The sequence below is a fragment of the Caretta caretta genome, chromosome 2 (genome assembly GCF_965140235.1).
Source record: "Caretta caretta isolate rCarCar2 chromosome 2, rCarCar1.hap1, whole genome shotgun sequence".
NCBI classification, from domain to species: domain Eukaryota; kingdom Metazoa; phylum Chordata; order Testudines; family Cheloniidae; genus Caretta; species Caretta caretta.
Window position 1 is genome coordinate 60,722,049 of NC_134207.1, and position 17,705 is coordinate 60,739,753.

Genomic DNA, 17,705 nt, shown 5'->3' on the forward strand with positions numbered 1-17,705 from the left:
TATAGACCTCAATCATATTCCCCTTAGCCATCTCTTTTCCAAGCTGAGAAGTCCCAGTCTTATTAATCTCTCCTCATATGGAAGCTGTTCCATCCCCTAATCATTTTGTTGTCCTTTTCTGAACCTTTTCCAGTTCCAATATATCTTTTCTGAGATGGGGCAACCACATCTGCACACAGTATTCAAGATGTGGACATACCATGGATTTATATAGAGGCAACATGACATTTTCTGTCCTATTATCTATCCCTTTCTTAATTATTCCCAGCATTCTGTTTGCTTTTTTGACTGCCACTGCACATTGAGTGGACGTTTTCAGAGAACTATCCACAATGACTCCAAGATCTCTTTCTTGAGTGGTAACAGCTAATTTAGACCCCATCGTTTTATATGTATCGTTGGGATTATGTTTTCCAATGTGCATTACTTTGCATTTATCAACATTAAGTTTCATCTGCCGTTTTGTTGCCCAGTCATCCAGTTTTGAGAGATCCTTTTGTAGCTCTTCGCAGTCTGCCTGGGTCTTAACTATCTTTAGTAATTTTGTATCATCTGCAAATTTTGCCACCTCCCTGTTTATCCCTTTTTCCAGATCATTTATGAATATGTTGAATAGGACTGGTGGGGGGACACCACTATTTACCTCTCTCCATTTTGAAAACTGACCATTTATACCTACCCTTTGTTTCCTATCTTTTAACCGGTTAGCAATCAATGAGAGCACCCTTCCCTCTTATCTCATAGCAGCTTACTTTGGGTGAGAGCCTTTGGTGTCAAAGGCTTTCTGAAAATCTAAGTACACTATATCCACTGGATCCCCTTGGTCCACAAATAATTCTAGCAGATTGGTGAGGCATGGTTTCCATTTACTAACCATGTTGACTCTTTTTCAACAAATTATGTTAATCTATATGTCTGTCAATATTGTTCTTTATTATAGTTTCAACCAGTTTGCCCAGTACTGAAGTCAGGCTTACAGGCCTGTAATTGCTGGAATCATCTCTGGAGCCCTTTTTAAAAATTGGCATCACATTAGCTATCCTCCAGTCATCTGGTACAGAAGCTCATTTAAATGATAGGTTACAGACTACAGTTATTAGTTCTGCAATTTCACATTTGAGTTCCTTCAGAACTCTGGGGTGAATACCATCATGTCCTAGTGACTTATTGCTGTTTAATTTATCAATTTGTTCCAAAACCTCCTCTAATGATACCTCAATCTGGGACAGTTCCTCAGATCTGTCACCTAAAAAGAATGGCTCAGGTTTGGTAACTCCCTCACATCCACAGCCATGAAGACAATGCAACTAATTCATTTAATTTCTCTGCAATGGCCTTATTGTCCTTGAGTGCTCCTTTAGCACTGTGATCGTCCAGTGGCTCCATTGGGTGTTTAGCCGGCTTCCTGCTTCTGATGTACTTAAAAAAAAATTGCTATTACTTTTTTGAGTCTTTGGCTAGCTGTTCCTCAAATTCTTTTTTGGCCTTCCTAATTGGATTTTTACACTTCATTTGCAAGTGTATGTGCTCCTTTCTATTTTCCTCACTAGGATTTAACTTCCACTTTTTAAAGGGTGCCTTTTTGCCTCTCTCTGCTTCTTTTACTTTCTTGTTTAGCCACGGTGGCACTTTTTTGGTTCTCTTACTATGTTTTTTAATTTGGGGTATACATTTAAGTTGAGCCTCTATTATGGAGTCTTTAAAAAGTTTCCACACAGCTTGAAGAGATTTCACTTTTGGCACTGTACCCTTTAATTTTGGTTTAATTAACCTCATTTTTGTGTAGTTCCCCTTTCTGAAATTAAATGCTACAGTGTTGGGCCTCTGTGGTATTTTTCCTGCCACAGGGATATTAAATTTAATTATACTGTGGTCACTATTACCAAGTGGTCCAGCTATATTCACCTCTTGGACCAGATCCTGTGCTCCACTTAGGACTAAATCAAGAATTGCCTCTCCTCTGGTGGGTTCCAGGACCAGCTGCTCCAAGAAGCAGTCATTTAAGGTATCAAGAAACTTTATCTCTGCATCCTGTCCTGAGGTAACATGTACCCAGTCAATATGGGGATAATTGAAATCCCCCATTATTATTATTGAGGTGTTTTGGTTTTTTTTTTATTTTAATAGCCTCTCTAATCTCCCTGAGCATTTCACAGTCACTATCACCATCCTGGTCAGGTGGTTGGTAATATATCCCCACCGCTATATTCTTATTATTAGAGCACGGAATTTCTATCCGTAGAGATTCTATGGTACAGTTTGATTCATTTACAATTTTTACTTCATTTGATTCTACGCTTTCTTTCACATATAGTGCCATTCCCCCACCAGCATGACCTCTTCCGTCCTGATATATTTTGTACCCTGGTATTACTGTATCCCATTGATTATCTTCATTCCTCCAGGTTTCTGTGATGCCTATTATATCAATATCGTCATTTAATAAGAGGCACCCTAGTTTACCCATTTTATTATTTAGACTTCTAGCACTGTTATATAAGCACTTTAAAAACTTGTCTCCTTTTAGCTGTCTTCCATTACACGATGAAATTGAATGGGACTCTTTTTTATTTGACTGTTTCTGATCAGACCCTGCCTGTATTTTATCATTTTCCATCCTCTCGTCCTCACTAGGACACAGAGATTCTCTATTAATAGATCCTCCCCTAAGGGATGTCCAAACACGTGCTCCTCCGCACTTGTCAGCGTTCCCTCAGTCCTTAGTTTAAAAACTGCGCTACGATCTTTTTAATGTTAAGTGCCAGCAATCTGGTTCCATTTTGGTTTAGGCGGAGCCCATCCTTCCTGTATAGGCTCCCCCTTTCCCCCAAAGTGTCCCCAGTTCCTAGTAAATCTAAACCCCTCCTCCCTATACCATCATCTCATCCACATATTGAGACCCTGCAGTTCTGCCTGTCCAACTGGCCCTGCACATAAAACTGGGAGCATCTCAGAGAATGCTACCATGGAGGTCCTGGTCCTTCAGTCTCTTACCTAACAGCCTAAATTTGGCCTCCAGGGCCTCTCTCCTATCCTTCCCTATGTCACTGATACCTACATCACCGGCTCCTCTCCAGCACTACACATAAGTCTATCTGGATGTCTCGAGAAATCCGCAACCTTCGCACCTGACTGGCAAGTCACCATGTGGTTCTCCCGGTCATCACAAACCCAGCTATCTATATTTTTAATGATTGAATCGCACATTACTAATACCTGTCTCTTTCTAATAGCTGGAGTTCCCTCGCCCGGAGAGGTATCCTCAGTGCGAGAGGATACCGTATCATCATCTGGAAGGAGAGTCCCAACTATGGGATTGTTTCCCTCTGCTCCAGTTAGATGCTCTCCTTCCCAGGGACTTTCATCCTCCTCAACAGCACAGAGGCTGTCAGACCGGGGGTGGGACTGTTTAATGTGTCCTGGAAAGTCTCATCTATGTACCTCTTTGTCTCCCTCAGCTCCTCCAGTTCAGCTACTCTGGTCCCCAAAGCCCATACACAGTGTCTGAGGGCAAGGAGCTCTTTGCACTGAATGCATACATACACCACCTGCCAAGCATGTCTACACTATAAACTTAAGTCAACCTAGGTTAGGTACAGTAATTACTGCGGTGGTTCATGTCCATATTGCCATTCTTCTGTTGGTGGTATGCGTCCTCACTAGGAGTGCTTCCACTGACTTAAGAGGGGCAGTGTGGGGGCCTGAAAACCAGGGTTCTCAGCTCCATGGGTAGCTCCCCACCAGCTCCCCGCTTCCCACTGTGAATGGGGCAGCTGACCAGACACACACAGATCTCCCTGCCCAAAGACTGGCTGCCCCCTTGGGCTCTCCACTCCTCACCAGGAGCACAGCAACAAACCAGATGCTGGGCACATAGCTCCCAGCTGAGGGCAGCCAGGGTTCCAGCAGGGAGATCCATTTCTGGTGTCCAGTCAGCTGCACCATTCCTGGCAGGGAGCCAAGAAGCCCGGTGCAGTTGCCCTGTTCTGGTGGAGAGCTGAAAAGCTCAGTGTAGCTGCCCCGTTCTCAGTGGGGAGCTGAGAAACCCGGTGTAGCTTTCTCATTCCCAGCTGGGAGTGGAGAACCCTGGGGGCGGGGGCAAACTGGACTCCCAGTGGGGAGATCTGTGCCCGGAATCTGGTCAGGTACCGTGCTCCTGGTGGGGAGCTGAGAACCCAGGTGGCAGCCCAGAATGGAGTGGGGAGCCAGGAGCCTGGGTGGCAGCCTGGATGGGAGCGGAGACCCCAGGGGGACAGCAGGGCTCCCCATGGGGAACCCTGGAGGCAGCCTGAGTCAGGAACACGGGTGGCAGCCCAGCTTGGAGCAGAGACCAGGCAGCAGGCTGTCTGGGGAGCCCGAAGCTGACTTTCTTGTCAATATTATGGCTCCAGTGGAGCTGTGAAATTGACAAGAATGACAGCTAATAGCTGTAAGTAACGCAGCATCTACTGGAACACTGTGTCACCCTAACTACACTGACATAAGCTCTATGCCTCTCATGGATGTGGAGTTATTAGTGTAGTAGGGCACTTAACACCAACAGGAGCAAGGCTGTAATTTATACACTGACTTAATAGACATTAGGTCTACGTAAGCTGCCTTATGTCAATCTAATGCTGTAGTATAGACCAGGCTCCTCCTGTGTGCAAAATAACCCCTCTCCAAACATTAGACATATTTTTGGACACATTACAATGAGAGGGAACACTGAACAGTTTACAGCTTTGATAAATGTAATTGCAAAGGTTAACAATTCTTTTGGTCCATGTAATTTCTCAAAGTGCCTTGATGTTATTTAATATATGCAACTTCAGAGAGACTTTTTCAAGTCATTAAGGAGAGGAGAACTTGGCCCTTAGCTAGCAACTGGAGACAACACTTTCCTAGTTTTTTTTTTATTATTTAAAATTAGCAGCCCTGGTGATATCAAACTTCACTATTAGCTGTATCTGTACCGTACGCCTAAAAAAGACTGAGGGATACTACATAGTTTTCATGAATTAAATTTATCAGCCCTGATTCTCAATTCTGTTCAGAGGAGTTACAATGGCATAAAACTAATGTCAAATGGGGAGATTGAGACTGAAAAGTGTGTGGCCCAGAGCAAGTCACTTCAGTGAGTCAGTGACTCCCAGCTTTGTGCTCATTCTTCCAGACCACACTGCCCAATACATTTTTGGGAAGATGTAGTAGTTAGAGGTGTCTTCAGTTTTGGGCCCCAATTCTGCTGTAGTTCAATCAAATGACAAAAACCGCAATGACTTGAGTGGGGGCAGGATCAAGTCCTTTGCTACCTTATTCATTTATGTCTCTTCATTTGATAAGCATGGGGAGTAAATTTCAGAGTGTAAAGTCCTGCCCTGAAACCATTCCGGCACCAGCACCCGACAAAAAACTAGGGACAATCAGCTCGGACACACCAGCTGACCTCATCTATTATGGTGAGAGAAGGGTAGAAAGATGATTTCTCAGATAGCCAGGACAACAGCCACACAGGGCTTAGCAAATCAAAGTCAACTCCTTGAGCAAAGCCTATGTACTTCTTGGATGGTGTAACACATAGTGTTTGGTTGTACTACCTAACAGGTAGGTAGCTGCAATCTGCACCAAATGAGTTTCTCCGTAGTCTTTCAGTGTACCGCCAAACAAAGCACACTGCAGTAATCAAATCTTTGCATCCAGCAAAATGCATATATAAAATGCTTTCTCCTCCATAGACCTTTACAGTGTCTGTTCCCTAATTTGTTAAAAAGCTAACAAAAGAATCCTCAGACACATAGTTAACATTTGTTTTCTATACACCTTTGGTCAAATACTGACCAGAAGATTTTGCATGGCTTGTATCATGCACACTTCCATGGACAATATATTTCAATCAAATAATCATCCTGCTAAGCAGAAGATCTGTAGGAGGAAAAATGTGTGCACTTAGCTGATGCACTCATCTAAAAAAAAGGTGATAAGTTTTAAATACCTCTAAATACATTTATGGACTGTAAAAGTTTCAAATTAATAAGCTTTAAAAGGAGATACTGAATTCAATCTTTTTCTTTATTAATGTTTTTTTGTGCACAATTTAGAAACTAAGTGATTTCCTTCAATAATTAAATCAGTTCAATTCCCTAGTTTTTTCTATACACTGACCTCAAAGTTAACATGAAGCAAGACTCCATTGATCTTTGATCTTATATGCTTTGGTTTAATACTGCATAGCTATACTTTCTAAGCTCTGTTTCTGTTAGCGCCTGAAGAAGAGCCTGATTGTCACAATGAGTAGCAAATTACTCCACAAGCACTCCATTCAATATAATGAGACTACTCAATGTGGCAGAATCAAATCCCAAGTCATTTGTCTTCACAGAGAAACTGTACAGCTCCAGTGCATATTCTCGAGCACAGTACTTCACATGTCTATTTATTAAATTATCTATTAAGTATCTGTTACGAGTAGAAGGAGATACCTGATGTATTCCACATGTGAGAAACATAATTCAGCCAGAAATTCCCGCATTAAGTTCACCTTGAAGAATTAGCTGTGGACAACGATTTGAGATGAAGCTATCCATCATCTGACAAATGCTGAAACAGCAATTCATCACAGAAATTCTGAGAAAACTGAATGCAAGGGTACAAGACATACCTCCCCTTTCAACAATTAAATGGTCAAGCAGTTAAATCACCACAGGGAGAAAAGTTAGGACAAACAGAAAATAGCATCATGAAGAACAACAGATCAGACTGCTTAAGAGCTAGGTAACTACTGGCGTATAACCCTGAAGTACACAAAGCCAAACTGAAGAGTTGACTTGCTTTATATGTCTGCAGCAAAAAAGTAATAATAATTCTAAGAGGTGCATTTTCATAGCAGCACGGAGAATTAGCAGTGAAAGTCACCCTAAGGCGAATGGGAGTGGCGCTAACTATCAATATGCCTCTCTGAAAATGTAACTGTGCAACTAAGATTGAAAACTAATGCATACAAATATACTCTTTTGATATATTCATTGCTTCTTTTCAAAAGCACCACTAAGTCTTGTATTTGTTAAAATCTTTGGAACAATGTCATGACTTCATTTTAACACAGAATTTTATTAAAGTTAAAATTTACGATTGTGCATGATTTAGTTGTATTTGCTCCTGAGACACCAAAATGGCTTTGATAAATGGTTGCCATAAAAATAGAAATGATTGATTCATGTTATTTCTCAAATAATTAATGCATTAGTTCCTTATCAACCAGATAATAATGACTAAGGCTACATTTTAATCCCGGGTATTTTTAGCAAAAATCATGGACAGGTCATGGGCAGTAAACAAAAATTCACGGCCTTGTGACCTGTCCATGATTTTTACTAAAACTACTCTTGACTAAAACTTCCGGGGAGCCCCCCAGGTAAGTGCCGCCCAGAGCCCGCCTCACCCCATCCTGTGCCCCAACCCTCTGCCCGCTCCCAAACCCAACCTCTGCTGCATGAGACTGCCCCAGCAGTGACCGGTGCGAATGGCGCAGGGGCTGCTTGAGCTGCCCTTGAGCCAGGTCCACCGCGCATTGCAGAAGTCACGGAAAGTCACAGAATCCGTGACTTCCATTACAAACTCACAACCTTAATAATGACATAAAGTTACTAACTTATTACATATTACCAACAATAAAGCTGTAATTGCTTTACTTTGGTTGGATAACTAGATAGTTAAATAGACACATTCTATATTATAGATATTATAAATAAACCATTTAATAATGTTTCACTGAGATGATTAATTAATAAATCAGTATTTACACTTCGGTACTTTTTCACAATTATTTAAATTTAGTTTTCTGCCAGTCATGGCATATAATTTACATACCAATATTTGTTTTTATTTCAAATAATTGTTTCATTTTCTGCTTGAATTACATTACAAAAAATTGTTTTGTATAGTCAAATTTTTATAAGAAGCAACGTGGATGCCATGAAATGCTGCATATTCCTAACTGCAAAATGTTGCAAGCAAAATCACCATGGCAGCCAACTGCTGTGAAAAAAAAAAAAAAAAAAAAAAGAGGGGACGGAGAAAAACCACAAAAGACATCAAAGAAAGCTACCCACCGAGGATAGACAGAACTGACAAAGCTAGGTATCTCAGCAACAAAGTTGTCAAGCAAAATAAAATGAACCAAATGCAAAACTAAACAAATGCACCTTGCATGTTGTTCTGAATGACTACGAAAAGCAGTCAGTTCCAAGTGTGAGGGGTCTGCTCAGAGAACACTCTCCTTGTGGTCTTGAAAAGATTAATATTAGGAACTTACGGCAGGAGTATCCCTGAATATATATCATAAAGTGTTCAGTGGCAAATGCACTGTTGCCATATAGGGTCAGAGTCCAGCAAGGTTGAAGGGTCCCCAAGACCATTCAAGGATTTCTAGGTTATCAGCCACATCCCTGGAATTTTACAGGGAGCCAAAGCAGCTATGCAAACCATAAGAACCACCCACCTCAAGGGTTAATAAGCAAGATTTATCTAAGGTTGTAAAGCAACTCAGAACCAGATATAACCAATGTGCACAACTGGCCCTTCAGCAGAAAAGAAACTAGATAAATCAAAAGAAGAAAATGAAAGAAAAAAGCTCTTTTTAGAGCACACCCTAAACCCCACCCTAACATTCTGTCAATGGAAGCAAAAGTCCCAAATCCTCATACCTCAGAGTTTAAATGAACAAAAATCTGTTTTTTTTCCTTTCTTCAGGTCAGAGAAACAAAAGCCCCCAATTCCCTTTCCTCAGCATTTAAACATGTCAGACTAACAAATCCCCTGTGCAGGCAGCTTAATTCCGTCAACATAGTTGTTTGGCTTTCCAGGTATACCCAAAAGCTCATAACTTCCTCTTTCTATAAGTTCCAGCTGGTTTCCTGCAAAGTTAAGGAAGTTCAATTACTCCTAGCCCCTGCCTATTATTCCTAGTCTCCCAGAAGAGTCCTAGACCAGAACCATGAGTCTTCTTGACAGTCCTGGGACCCAGGTGGGTGGTATGCCCAGTCATGATGTCGTCTATATAGCTGAACAACTTTGCAAACATCTTCTTGATCAAGACTCCCTTAACAGAAAAGGTTGCATTACATTTTCAATCACCAATATTCCCCAGCTCTGGGATTCATTTGTTTTTCATTGAATGTCATGCTGCTTTGTTTCCCATTTGTTACATTTGTAACATGTCTTTTGTAACAAATGGGAAACAAGCTGCATGACATTCAATCAAAAACTGTATATATATTTTAATATTTCATCTTTTTCAGTGAGAGCACTATAAAAGGGGAGTTTGAGTGGGAGTTTCTAAAGGGAGTTTGGGGGAAAAACTAAGAGAGCCAGGCAGAGGAACAGACAGGCTAGTGAAGGGAGTGTGTGGTGGTCTGGTAGTGTTTTGGTGCTCGTTGGGGGTTTGTTCTGCTGAGGGTGGTGGTGTTTTGGTTTGGTTTGTGTTTTCCGGACTAACAGGACTTAGGTGAGAAGGCTATGACAAATACAGAAGCAGCAGTGGTAGTGACTCAAATAGTGGAAGACACAATGAAGATGACTGGATGCAGAAGCTGTGGCATGTACATGATCCTGGAGGGGGTACCTGAAAAGAGTTTCGTCTTTATGAATTGCAGCCTGATAGAGCTGATCGAAGAGAAGATCTGAAGATTGGAGATGCAGGTGGGAACGCTGGTTGAGTTTAGAAAGGGGTTCGAGCGGATGATGGAGCAAAGACATGAGGAGGCTGAAGGGAAAAGCTCAGACCTGCAGATGGAAGCAGGACCAAAGAACTCTGAGGGGATACTGCTGGGTGAGAAAAGTGGACAATGGAAGCATGTGACTAAGAGAACCAGGCAAAGGAAAAGACGGGCTAGTGAAGGAGAAATAGAGCTCAGGAACAAGTTTGTGGAGTTGGAAAATGAAGAAAAGGCACAGCAGGTGGTCACTGAAGGTGAGAGGGCAAGGAAGAAGAGAAGAGCAGATAGTCCTATAGGAAGAGGGCAAGAGTCAATGGAGATAACAACACCAAATATGAGCCCCAGGAGGATACAGGATGGGTTGCAGAGGATTGCAAGGGACAATAGGAATCGAGAGGACTTGCAGACAGAGGGAACAAGGGATAGACTGGACAATCACACCATGGCCAGGAAAAGGCAGATCTACGTGATTGGGGATTCTTTACTGAGAAGGATAGACAGGCCTGTAACAAGAGCTGATCCAGAGAACAGAAGGGTGTGCTGTCCTCTGGGTGCTAAGATACGGGATGTGGACCTGAGGCTGAAGAGGATCCTAACGGGAATGGGAAAGAATCCATTGATTATCCTTCTTGTGAGAACACATGATACAGCTAAATTCTCACTGGAACGTATCATGGGAGACTATGCCAGGCTGGGGAAGACTCTTAAGGAAATCGAGGCTCAGGTGATCTTCAGTGGAATTCTGCCTGTTCCTAGAGAAGGGCAACAAAGGTGTGACAAGATTATGATGCTCAACAGATGGCTCAGGCAGTGGTGCTATAAGGAGGGCTTTGGATGTATGGCCACTGGGAAGCATCCATGGACAGAGGATTGTTCTCTTGGGATGGACTTCACCTGAGTAAGGAGGGAAATAGACTTCTAGGGTGGAGGATGGCACAACTGATCAACTAGGAATTTGGGGGAGATGGTTGGGAGATGTCCAGGTAATCTCCACGCTGGATTTTCTCTTTGAGAGGGAAGAAAACAAAGGAAGAAAAGATACAGCTGTGGGTAGTAGAATGGACATAAGGAGGAAGGGTAGTGTACATACCAATGTAATAGGTAATATTGGCAGTAGAATGTCTATGCCTAATCGGGTAAAGAATGTGAGCGAAGCCAAACAGCAAAAATTAAGATGTTTGTACACCAATGCAAGAAGCCGAGGTAATAAAATGGAGGAACTAGAGCTACTGGTGCAGGAAGTGAAACGAGATATTACAGGGATAACAGAAACATGGTGGGATAATAGTCGTGACTGGAGTACAGGTATTGAAGAGTATGTGCTGTTTAGCAAAGACAGAAATAAAGGCAAAGGTGGTGGAGTAGCATTGTATATCAACGATGATATACAATGTAAAAAATAAGAAGTGATGGATGATATACAACGATGATATACAATGTAAAAAATAAGAAGTGACTGTAAAAAAATAAGAAGTGATGGAATGGATAAGACAGAGTCTGTCTGGGCAAAAATCACATTGGGAAGAAAGCTACTAGAGCCTCCCCTGGGATAGTGCTTGGGGTGCGCCTGGATCCAATTTGGATATGTTTTTAAAGAAGTAAATACTAATGGGAATTGTGTGATCATGGGAGACTTTAACTTCCCAGATATAGACTGGAGGACAAGTGCTAGTAATAATAATAGGGCTCAGATTTTCCTGGATACCATAGCTGATGGATTCCTTCACCAAGTAGTTGCTGAACCGACAAGAGAGGATGCCATTTTTTATTTGGTTTTGGTGAGTAGCGAGGACCTCATAGAAGAAATGGTTGTAGGGGACAACCTTGGTTCGAGCAATCATGAGCTAATTCAGTTCAAACTAAATGGAAGGAAAAACGAAAATAGATCTGTTACTAGGGTTTTTGATTTCAAAAGGGCTAACTTAAAAAAATTAAGAAAATTAGTTAGGGAAGTGGATTGGACTGAAAAACTTGTGGATCTAAAGGCGGAGGAGGCCTGGAATTACTTCAAGTCAAAGTTGCAGAAACTATCAGAAGCCTGCATCCCAAGAAAGGGGAAGAAATTCATAGGCAGGAGTTATAGACCAAGCTGGATGAGCAAGCATCTCAGAGAGGTGATTAAGAAAAAGCGGAAAGCATACAGGGAGTGGAAGATGGGAGCGATTAGCAAGGAAAGCTACCTTACTGAGGTCAGAACATGTAGGGATAAACTAAGAAAGGCCAAAAGCCATGTAAAGTTGGACCTTGCAAAGGAAATTAAAACCAACAGTAAAAGGTTCTATAGCCACATAAATAAGAAGAAAACAAAGAAAGAAGAAGTGGGACCGCTTAACACAGAGGATGGAGTGGAGGTTAAGGATAATCTAGGCATGGCCCAATATCTAAACAAATACTTTGCCTCAGTCTTTAATGAGGAGCTTTAGGGATAATGGTAGGAAGACAAATGGGAATGAGGATATGGAGGTAGATATTACAACATCTGAGGTAAAAGCCAAACTTGAACAGCTAAATGGAACTAAATCAGGGGGCCCGGATAATCTTTATCCAAGAATATTAAAGGAACTAGCACATGAAATTGCAAGCCCATTAGCAAGAATTTTTAATGAATCTGTAAACTCAGGGGTTGTACCGTATGACTGGAGAATTGTTAATATAGTTCCTATTTTTAAGAAAGGAAGAAAAAGTGATCCGGGTAACTACAGGCCTGTTAGTTTGACATCTGTAGTATGCAAGGTCTTGGAAAAAAATTTGAAGGAGAAAGTAGTTAAGGACATTGAGGTCGATGGTAATTGGGACAAAATACAACATGACTTTACAAAAGGTAGATCATGTCAAACCAACCTGATCTCCTTCTTTGAGAAGGTAACAGATTTTTTAGACAAAGGAAACGCAGTGGATCTAATTTACCTCAATTTAAGTAAGGCATTTGATACGGTTCCACATGGAGAATTATTAGCTAAATTGGAAAAGATGGGGATCAATATGAAAATTGAAAGGTGGATAAGGAACTGGTTAAAGGGGAGACTACAATGGGTCCTACTGAAAGGTGAACTGTCAGGCTGGAGGGAGATTACCAGTGGAGTTCCTCAAGGATCGGTTTTGGGACCAATCCCATTTCATCTTTTTATTACTGACCTTGGCACAAAAAGTGGGAGTCTGCTAATAAAGTTTGCGGATGATACAAAGCTGGGAGGTATTCCCAATTCAGAGAAGGACAGGGATATCCTACAGGAGGATCTGGATGACCTTGTAAACTGGAGTAATAGTAATAGGATGAAATTTAATAGTGAGAAGTGTAAGGGCATGCATTTAGGGATTAATAACAAGAATTTTAGTTATAAGCTGGTGACGCATCAATTAGAAGTAATGGAGGAGAAGGACCTTGGAGTATTGGTTGATCGTAGGATGACTATGAGCCGCCAATGTGATATGGCCGTGAATAAAGCTAATGCAGTCTTGGAATACATCAGACGAGGTATTTCCAGTAGAGATAAGGAGGTGTTAGTACCATTATACAAGGCACTGGTGAGACCTCACCTGGAATACTGTGTGCAGTTCTGATCTCCCATGTTTAAGAAGGATGAATTCAAACTGGAACAGGTATAGAGAAGGGCTACTAGGATGATCCGAGGAAGGGAAAACCTGTCTTATGAAAGGAGACTCGAAGAGCTTGGCTTGTTTAGCCTAACCAAAAGAAGGCTGAGGGGAGATATGATTGCTCTCTATAAATGTATCAGAGGGATAAATACCACAGAGGGAGAAGAATTATTTAAGCTCAGTACCAATATGGACACAAGAACAAATGGATATAAACTGGCCATCAGGAAGTTTAGACTTGAATTTAGATGAAGGTTTCTAACCATCAGAGGAGTGAAGTTCTGGAACAGACTTCCAAGGGAAGCAGTGGGGGCAAAAGACATATCTGGCTTCAAGACTAAGCTTGATAAGTTTATGGAGGGGATAATATGATGGGATAGTCTAATTTTGGCAATTAATTGATCTTCAACTATTAGTGGTAGATATGCCCAATGCCCTGTGATGAGATGTTAGACAGGGTGGGATCTGAGTTACTAAAGAGAATTCTTTCCTGGGTGTCTGGCTGGTGAGTCTTGCCCACATGCTTAGGGTTTAGCTGATCGCCATATTTGAGGTCGGGAAGGAATTTTCCTCCAGGGCAGATTGGCAGAGGCCCTGGGGGTTTTTCGCCTTCCTCTGCAGCGTGGGGCATGAGTCACTTGCTGGAGGATTCTCTGCACCTTGAAGTCTTTAAAGCACAATTTGAGGACTTCAATAGTTCAGACATAAGTTACGGGTTTGTTACAGGAGTGGGTGGGTGAGATTCCATGGCCTGCATTGTGCAGGAGGTCAGACTAGACGATCCTAATGGTCCCTTCTGACCTTAAATTCTATGAAAAGCTATGTTGCCTATATTTTGTTATAATGATGAAATATTAAAATATCTCAGAAATGGACTGTTCAATGACAGCTTATTTAATGTAATTTGTCACCACATAGGAAAAATTAATTGGTGTTTGTGTACAGTACCATCTGAACTGCCACTCAGCATGTTGTATAGAAACGTTACCTGGGTTAAAGGAATCTAAATAATAAAATCCATTCCCAGTTTTCAATTAGGGTTCTGACTAGCTTATGCTGAGAGCTTCATCATTAGTCTAACATCTCATGAATAGGGATGATGAGATGAAACAAATTGGTGTAATATTTGGCACATCACTTACTGCTGTTGAGGATGTCAAAGTGAATTAAATCCTGGTCACACAAATAAAGTATTTGAACAGGATGTACATTTGCTTAGTCTAATTAACTAAAACTCTAAAGCTGCTGCTCAGTGTTAAATGCTATGTCATTATTCTTTTAATAAATTTTGCATAGATACAATATGCTAACCATAGATACAATTGACTGCTTTTTAAAATATTGATATTTTAAGCATTTACTTGTTCTCATAAGACTAAAATTAACTCTTATCCAGCAACTAACTATGCCAATATACTTATTAAATATGGCAGTTAAAATGTTAGCATAAAGTTTTCTTATTTCTGATCTGAAGTTTTTAAGATAGTTCTTTATAATTCCCAGTGATTGTACATTAATTTGTATTTATTTCTAATAATTATCTAAATAAGCGTACAGTAGACTAGAATCAACCTAAAATGAGAACATTACTTATTAGGGGTATTAAAATAGAGTGGTGACAGTCCTGCCTGTGGTTCTTGTTCCACTGTTATGTGAAGACATTGCCAGACCTTTTGCTAGTTTCTAAGCCACACCCTGAAGGGAATGGTCCATGAACACAGTCCTAGAGCCTAGACATATTTAAATACGCTATTCAGGATGATGTAAGCATATGTAAGCATCACGATTTTTAGTCTATGTATAAGAAAGTTTAAACGTGCTGGCTGCAATCTTGGTTTAGAAAAACCAGTTTTATTTAGAAGGTAATAATGCCTTTCATCTCATTTGTTCATGTGCTGAAACTTTACTGACCATGATTTTTTTTCTTTTGAGGAGAGGATTACTGTGGTTAGTACAGTTATTAGAAATGAAATAACCAGGTAAGATACCAAACTAACCCCCCATTAACAAAAGAAAAAAATGTAGTTAAATGAAATACGGGGAAAAAAAGTTGGCCATCCTGTTTGACACTAGTATTAGGAAAAATTAAGTCATTATTTTAAAGGAATCCTATGAAGAGGTTTTTGAAGAACATATTATTTCACCCTCCCATTGTGTCTGGTGAGAATATAGCTGTAGCAGGGAAAAGGGGATAGAAAGCAGTGGACATGCTTTGGTTTAAAAAAAAAATTAATTAAAATTCCAAAGCAGAAGATAACCTTTAAAAAGAGTTAAAATATTATAACTGGCCTAGTGGAGAATTCTGAGACTCATGTTTGGTCCTTTATGGACTTTGTGGTCAAGTTCAGTTGCCTCAAGTGTTATTATTATCTTTTAAGCAAAGTCAGGTGCTGATCCATTCATGTTTAGCACAACATTTGTATTAACTTTTTCAAGACACATCCAATAATCTTGGTGTCTGAACGTCTCTAATTTCACTATGAAAATACAGTAGCTATCAGTGCTTCTTTCTGGAAGCTATTGTGTTTGTTGGTAATGCTACTGCATCACGGAATAATCAAAATTTGCCTTGCCAGGTATTTTCAGCCTTCAGCTACCAGATGAGTTCTTGCTTGCTGAAACAGGAGACAGTAAATTTATAGAGACAGGAGACCAATCCTGGAGGACGTGTTTTGTAACCCAAGTTACTACTTCCGTTCAGGAAGGCCTCAAACCTGGTGCCTTTTGGTGTTTTTACTGGTGTATGTAGGTTTTCTTTAAACTGTTTCTTGGAGGGTGGGAGACTGGCTTCATCTTTCAAGAGAACAACTGCTAATTAGACTAGTCTCTGGCAAGGAAGACAACTCAGTTTCTAAAATAGATGAGAAACACAAGATCCTGAAGGAGATTTCTTACAGAGGAACAAGTTATTTGCTCATAAGAAATTGTCGTTATGAGGATTTCATCTAAGAAAGGAAACATCTTCCTTTCTAAAGCATGAAACAATTATCACCATGAACTTGATAAATGCCCTTGGAGCAAACAAAATCCAGAAGGGAAGGTCCTTGAGTTAAGTTTCAATTGAGGACTGCAAAACAGAGACACATTTCATGATAGAGTTGAATAGATGTGTATATTTAGTCATATTTCAGTTCTAAATAGGACTAATGCCCTGATTTGTAGCCTTTAAGGTTTCTACCTTGGGACTTCAGTCCTGCATATGTAGATTTATTAGGTTTTTAGTATAAACCTCTTTGGAGTTTGCTAGCTCCTGAAACAATGAACTGAGCCTCCAGGGGTCCAACTCTCTGGACTGCAGCAATGGCTCCAGAGCCTCTGAACACCATTTCCCAGCCTGCTTAGGGTCCAGAGCAGGGATAGAATAGTCAGGAAACTCCTACAAAAGTCAGTAGGGAGTCTCTGATTAAGTGATTTATATAGACAATGTGCTGGGCCAACATGGAGCCAGGGCTGATCAGTCTCTCAGTTGGAGGGGACAAGCAGCCTTAGAGACAGACAAAGGGATTCATTTTAGTTTAGCTTTTGGACTGTTTGAGTTTGGAGCTGAGATGGGGCAGCACAGCTTGGGGTCAGGGAGTCTCTATTCAACTCCCACTCTTCCACAAAGGGAGAGTTTGAGCTATTGTGGGATTTAGAACATGATCACGAAGTGCCTGTCCTGTGGAGACCAGCAATCAGGAGGGTAGAGAAGCAACCTGGTGCCAGCTACCTACAGCCAGCCAAGATCTCCATAGGGCTCCAGACCAGGGAGTCAGGAGAAGATCCTGCCCCACTCAGGGCTGAAGATACTGTAAGGGAACCCCTTTCTTTTTGTTTAAGCTGACCAATGTTCACAGCACTCCAGCACTCATTGCAGGACTTATCTTCAGCCTCTTATCTGCCTGGAACTGTGCTAGAGAGGGAGCTGAGAGTCTGTGTACAGTGGTGAATGCAGGGAGGTGGAGGATTTGTTATATTATTGGTATCATAGTTTTTTTTTTGTTTGTTTTTCACCTTAGAGACTAACAAATTTATTTGAGCATAAGCTTTCATGAGCTACAGCTCACTTCATCAGATGCATTCAGTGGAAAATACAGTGGGGAGATTTATATACACAGAGAACATGAAACAATGGGTGTTACCATATACACTGTAAGGAGAGTGATCAGGTAAGGAGAGCTATTACCAGCAGGAGAGCGGGGGGTGGGGGGGAACCCTTTGTAGTGATGATCAAGATGGGCCATTTCCAGCAGTTCACAAGAACGTCTGAGGAACAGCGGAGTGGGGGGGAGGAGGGAATAAACATGCGGAAATAGTTTTACTTTGTGTAATGACCCATCCACTCCCAGTCTTTATTCAAGCCTAAGTTAATTGTACCCAGTTTGCAAATTAATTCCAATTCAGCAGTCTCTCGTTGGAGTCTGTTTTTGAAGT

The 17,705-nt window shown here is 41.1% G+C and overlaps 1 protein-coding gene across 2 annotated transcripts in view; it reads right to left on the bottom strand.

The window, feature by feature from the left end:
* Window positions 1-17,705, bottom strand: part of PREX2 (phosphatidylinositol-3,4,5-trisphosphate dependent Rac exchange factor 2) — a 295,769-nt gene that overhangs the window by 20,457 nt on the left and 257,607 nt on the right. The gene's annotated exons all lie outside the window — the stretch shown is intronic.